Genomic DNA, 7,017 nt, shown 5'->3' on the forward strand with positions numbered 1-7,017 from the left:
AGCAAGAACTTAGTAATGAACAATGATTTATTTCAGTGCTCTGCTAAACAGAGACTACTGAATCCTGTGGGTGGTTTTATGAAAAAATGTGAGCAAACATCTACTGGAAAACTAATTCACTCTGATCAGGACAGATTCAGAACAAAGCTTTTTGAGGTGCAAGGCTTGTTGTTCAATATATTCCATCCCACCAGCCCCAAAACAAGGATTTGATTAAATACTTGTACTTGCTCTTTTTTTTTTCCCCTTCCTCTTTGTTTTTTTTCCTCCCCACCAGAAACTTTCTCTGGCCAAATAACTATATCCAAAAACTTTTCTAACTGTAAAAGCCATTGCTGGTTAATCACAGCTATGTCAGTTTTAGGATGTGATTTCCACAAGTTAGTCCCTTAGATTTATGGTGCTCTCTATGATTTTTATTTTCCCCCCACATTATGAATGCCTCATTCCTCTTGAGGGTCATAAAAACTTGAAAGGTATAGTAGCAATATACAATGCAGACTTCCTTGCACCCTCTTGCTGGTCTGCATAAAACCTGAATTGAGGTACTCATTTCCTGCAGTGATTAATCAATATAATGTGATCACTTGATGAAAATCAGGTTATAGTAGTTAGATGCTTTGAAGAGGAATGTTGGACTTGAGGTTTTGGTTTCACAGAGCCCTTTCAGCATTGGTGGAAATTTATTCTTTCTCTTGTGATTTGAGCTCATCTCTGTATCTTTGATTTTATTTCTTTAGGTAAGGATGAGTCAATTAACTGAGGGCTACGTAACTGAGGAAGCAATTTTGCTTACAGCATTGTTCCTTCAATGTCCATACTAGACCAAACTGCTGGTATGAAATACCTTTCCAGTGTGTTTCTTGGTGGGCAGGGTTTTCTTCTGCAGGGTGTACCAGGCAGTGTGCCTAAAATTTGTCCATTCCTACAAATTCCCTCTGAACAGAGTGCTATCTTAGTTGCACCAGAAACATGGCATCCTTCACCTTCTCCAACTAGCCCAAATGCATTTTACTTGTCTCGTGGAGAGAGACAAACAAAAACTTATTTTTTATCAGCTTCAGCGGCTCCAAAGGCTCACTTACAGTAGAACACATATTCTTGCCCAAGAATAGTTCTTAGATTAGTTCTGTTCTCACATTTTAGGCATTTGCATAAATGCTGTCTTGGAGCTATACTCTATTGTTGCCACAAAAAGTATCAGAGGGTCAGAGGACCCCTCCCATGAGGACAGGCCAAGAGAGCCTGGGGCTGTTCTGTCTGGAAAAGAGAAGGGCCTTACTGCAGTTTTCCAGTACCTGTAGACTTAAAAGGAAGACAGAAAAACTTTTTTATCTGGGCCTGTTTCAATAGAACAATAGTGGATAAGGGTCTTAAAATAAAAGAGGATTGATTCAGACTAGATATAAGGAAGAAATTATCTACAACGAGGACATTGAAACACTGCAACAGGTTGTCCAGAGGGGTAGTGAATGCACATCCCTGGGAACATTCCAGACTGAATGGAGCTCTGAGCAACTTGATCTAGTTGAGGCAGATTACAAGAAGTTGGACTAGACAGCCTTTCCAGATCCCCTCCAACGCAAACCATTCTATGATTGTGTGGAGAACCTTTACCAGAATGTAATCACCTGGCTATCTCCTGGCCAATCTCTGAAGGCTGGAAGCCTGTTTCCTCTCTTTTCCCACTACTAGCTAGACAGTATAGCCTCTGTCTTTACTGTATACACATACAGGAGTTTCACAGGAAAAGTGGCCATGGCCCTGGACCAGCATCAGAAAATCTGGCTTTTCTACTGGCTGTGATTGCCACATTACCAGACGCACAGATTTGTTCAAGTGATTCTTCTCCTGTGTAAACAAGGTCAGCTGGTAGAAAAATAAAACAAAATGTGTGAATCCCTGATGGACTTAGGGAGTGATACTTTTGAGATCTAATGCCGGTACTGCAGTAGCAAAAATATAACAGCCTAAGCTTTCAAACACTTGTCAAACTCTCTGCTCACCTCATTATGATCAGATTTGGATTCTCATCAATGTTATGTGAGATGAATGCACTGTACCCTTTCCTCCACAATCCCATTAATGGGTGTGCATGCTAAATTCAAGTCAGAGCCTGTCTTCAACACAGCAGTCCTGAGAGACATCAGCCTCAAAATCTACAGAAATGCATACAGTGTGTCATACCTAAGGGAAAATAGTGCTACAAATCTGTAACTGTGAGGGTAGAGACTTCTTTCTGAACAGGAAAAAAAAAAGCCTTGTGTCAAAGACGTAGGAACAGATGGTAGTGATTTATCCTAAGTAGGATGTGGGATTTGGGTTCGTCCCTCTGTTCCAAGAACCCCTTTTCCATTATCCTCCTTGTGGTGCAGGGCAGCAGTTCTCAGTTCATAACTCATGGAAAACCAGGCACACCCAGTGCACAACAACAAAAGAAGAAGAGGACAGTGGCATAAAACCACACACATAATATACACCAAAAACAACTGAAACCACAAAGAGTGCATCTTTTACAAAATGCAACGTGCTCTTAAGCTTATAAAACTAGTACAGTAAAAGCAAATATTTTCTGAGTTATGTCATTGGTTGCATGGGCAGAGGGAAGAAAGCTCTTCCTCAGCAACACTGACAGTGCAAGCATTCCCTGAGGAAATCTGGCTCAAGCACTATGCTGATGTCCCATTCCTTCAGCCCTTCACTGTGGACTCAGGACAGAAAGTCTCAGCCAACACCAGCTGTCAGTAGAAAAGTCCAGGAGAGAGGGAGGTTAGTCTGTGAAAGGTAAAACCATAATTTACCAGAACAAGATCTGCAGAAAAGTGGGTGTGTGGGCAACGTGTTTTCTACCAGAAATACCAGTGAACAAATGGATTCTCGGTAGTGTTCAGCGGGTAGAGAAATGTGTGTGCCATGTTATATTCCCACTCATTTTCCATATAAATGGCAGGGCTATCTTTATTGTTGTTCTTTTCTCATAAAACTAACTCAAATGAATCATTCTCATAGGACTTTCTTTAGTCCTGCTTCTAAAATTTGTGAGTATCCTAAACTGAGAAAACTGTCTGCTAGAATCTCTATAGAAGACTGGATAGCAAGACATTTCCCAAAGCTCAGAGAAGGAATCAGTCATGTCAAAGAAAGGGTGATACAGCAGGGTGTGTCCCTCACAACTGGGTCTCTTCTTCCTGGTGGAGTAGATATGAAATTTAATTATCTCAATCTAAGTAAGCAAATCATAGAACTGAGTTTTCTACTAGTGATAAACTATGTATTTCTTTCATAAAAGCCAATGCCTTCTTTGGCAATCATTAATAAGGAAAAGAAGATGAAAAATCTCTGTTTTTCTTAAAAGAATATATGTAATTCACTTGCCCTCTCTGCTAATTGTTTGTAGAAGTGTTTGCCTGCAGCCACGCAGCAGGTATCTAATCTCTATAAAAATGTTATCTAGTTCATGTTTTCTGAATTTTATGTTAATATTGGCTTGAATAGGGATTTATACTGTCATGGGCAAAACAGACTCATCTTCAGGATATTGATTGAATTTATTATTAACAAAATGAGAGCAGGGCAATGAGAAATAAAATAAACTTTAAAAAACACCTTTCCCCCACCCCCACCCCTCCCTCCTTCCCAACTCTACCTCCTCCCCCACAGCAGTGCAGGGAGACAGGGAATGGGGATTACAATCAGTTCATCACACATTGCTCCTGCCACTGCTCAGGGAGAGGAGTCAGTCCTTCCCCTGGTCCAGCATGGGTCCCTCCCGTGGGAGATAATTGTCCATGAATGTCTTTAACATGAGTCCATCCCATGGACAACAGTTCTCTTCCATGGGGTGCAGTCCTTCAAGGACAGGCTGCTCCAGGTCATAAATCCTACCAGGAAACCTGCTCCAGCGTGGGCTCCTCTCTCCTTGGTCTTCAGGTCCCTGTGAGGACCCTGCTCCAGCAGAGTTTTCCCATGGGGCCACAGCCTCCTCCCAGGCATCCCTTTGCTCTGGCATGGGTCTCCTCCAGGGGCTGCAGGTGGATCTTTGCCCGTCCTTGCACCTCCAGGGGCTGCAGGGGCACAGCCCTCACCACAGTCTGCAGCAGGGGTTGCAGGGGAAACTCAGCTCTGGAGACTGGAGCACATCCTGCCCCTCCTTCTCCACTGACCTTGGTGTCTGCAGAGCTGTTCCTCTCTCATATTCTCATCCCTCTCTGGCCACAGTTACAACTGTGCAATAAATTTTTACCTTCACCAAATTCATTATCCCAGAGAAGTTACTATAGTTCCTGATGTGTTTGGCTTTGGCCAGCATCAAGTCCGTCTTGGAATTGTCTGGGGTTGGCTCTGTTGGACATGGAGTAAGCTTCTGGCAGCTTCTCACAGAAGCCACCCCTGTAGACCCCTCACTACCAAGACCTGGCCAGGCACACCCAATACATCAATACATCTTCTTGACTGGAGTAGGATAAAATAATTTATCTCTGTGAATAGCTGAATATTTATGTTTTTTGTTGCGAAATGTGCAGTCCAAAAATGTGTAATATTTCTACATATTCCTCCAGCATGAGATTTAAGAGATTTGATTCTCTTGGAATATGATATGGTTTGCTTTCTGTGTTCTTTTGGTGTGAGAATAAGGGTTGTCTTTTCACTGAGATGTCATCTGCAGAAATATACCAGTTAAGGCTCTCAACATGGCCAATAATTTTCACATTTGTTTTTTATATTATTTACACTTTTGAATAAGGATTATTTAATAAGATTTTTTTTATATTTGATTTTACTTGGAAAGAACACTAGCAACAGTCTTTAAAAAATAAAGATGTATATTGGCATGCCAGCAACTCTTAAATGAGCACACATTTGTATATATTAAATCCTGGCAAAGAAGAGCAAGGGTTTTGCCATGGAAAGATTGGCCCTGACATGAGCATGAGAAGTACACATGAGATACACATACAAACCTGACTTGCCAAAATGTACTAACATCTCATGGGGTAACTAAAAGGTAGTGATATAAAATACAGCCCCTCCCAAGCACTCTCTGGATGGTCCTACCCCTGTGTTTCCTCTGAGTTATTGTTTTTTCTTGTAACACATACATAGGTGAAGTGTTACTTATACCAAAGGATAAGAAAGTTAGACTGACAGCAAAAGTGACTAAAACCAAAAATTATCTTTAGCTGCTGGGAACTGATATCCAAGGCATAAGAGTAGACATACCTGTTCAATTTAAACATTTGCTTGTCTGGAGCTTTTGCAGAGACCATGTACTTTCTTCTGCATATTTCCAAGGATGCTGATTTAGCCAGGTGTTCTTGTTGGAATGATGGTAATAAAAATTATTTCCAAACACAGTGACTGTGGTATGTTAAATACTTTGTATAAATAGGTGAGGAAAATCCCTAACATATATTTGTCTCTCATCTGTTTTAATTAGAAATGGTTGCTGCCTACTAGGATGCCCTCATTGTGGCAATGCTTTGAGTGACTGTAATGTCTTGTTCATGAATGAAGATTCTTTTACTTAAATCTCATAGGTACTATTACAGCTACATTAAAATTTTCTTACAATTCTTCTAAGAAAACTATTATTGTGTCTTTCAGAAAGGGCAACTGAGGCAGAGGGGAGTAAAATTTCCTCTGGTGTGAAAATTCCAGCATATATGCTGTTCCAGGGAAAGACAGTACATCCAGGCAAAAAAAGTGATTAGTGTGAAGGTGGAGGTAGCAGTAGGCTGGTAGGAGGGACACAAAAGGAGGGTGCAGTGGCCAGCTTGTGGTTCAGGGCATCTGCCATGTCTGACACAATAATGTTTCATTTGTGGCAGAGATTTCTGTATGCTGGCACTGGACAATTAAATGACATAATTATGTAGCCTAGCAAAATTCCAGTGTATTCTCCTGCCTCCAGAATGAGCAGCAAGGGAGCTTCAGAGTTCTCTACTGGGGCACAGGTATTTGGGCCAGAACTCCTTACCATTAAAAGATATGATGCAGGTTCATGCAGCAGAACAGATTTTCTGGCACATCACAGCAAATTTAGGTCTTTCACTAAAACATGTATTTAAATAATCTTTGAAATGACTCTAAGGTCATCAGTTCTCATTTATTACTTTATTCCTAAATAAGGTATTAAATTCACAGAAAAGTAAGGGAAAGAAGAGAAAAACCAGCAAGTTTTGTCCTTCCCCTCTTTTTTTTCAGATAATGACTGAAAGGAACCATTTCCTCAGAAAAAGAGGCAAAATGTCAGGGTTTGCCATGTGCAGGGGGTAGGTGCTGCCAGGCTTAGCTGCCTAGCAGTTGGCTCTGTGGGAGGGGCAGAGTATCACACTACTTAGATCTCCTTGCAAAACACATTTTCTGGTTATGCAGATAGAATGAAATGGAGGCAACAACATTTCATCTTGAAAAGTGTACTGAGAAGCAGCAGGACACCCTAATGGAAGATGTGCAAACACAGGAAGAGGGCATTTCTTAGACTTGTTTTTGAGCTTAATTTATATGTCAAAAGGGTATCCTCCCGCTGGTGGCACGGCGAGCTCCATGCACTGCCTGAATATCCATGACCAGGGATAGACCGCTTCCAACTACTTCTTTAGCAAGAAAAGATCTGCAGTCTGTCCAAAGATCAAGAGGGAAAGTTTTCATAAGCATTTGATGTGTAGGAACCTTAAATTCCATGTTAAAACCCTTTTTGCTTAGAGTACTTCTGTAACTGCTTTACTACTTCAGCATACTGATTTCCAGCAGAAATCCAGCAGAACTGGATTTCTAAACTTTTATCATTTTTGGGAAAAAAAAATGGACAGCTGCAGCCAGTTGGGTGCTGATGTACATCATGATATCTGGTTTCTTATTGCCCCAGAAGCAAGACTGCACAGGAATATTAGAAAGAAAAAGCAACTTTATTGGGATGTAGCAATTCAGTAAAGTTTAAGAATGCTTTCTGGATGGCCCATCCATGGAAATGTACAAGGCCAGGCTGACAGGGCTTTGGGCAGCCTGGTTTAGCAG

This window comes from Molothrus ater, chromosome Z, assembly GCF_012460135.2.
Source record: "Molothrus ater isolate BHLD 08-10-18 breed brown headed cowbird chromosome Z, BPBGC_Mater_1.1, whole genome shotgun sequence".
Lineage (NCBI taxonomy): Eukaryota > Metazoa > Chordata > Aves > Passeriformes > Icteridae > Molothrus > Molothrus ater.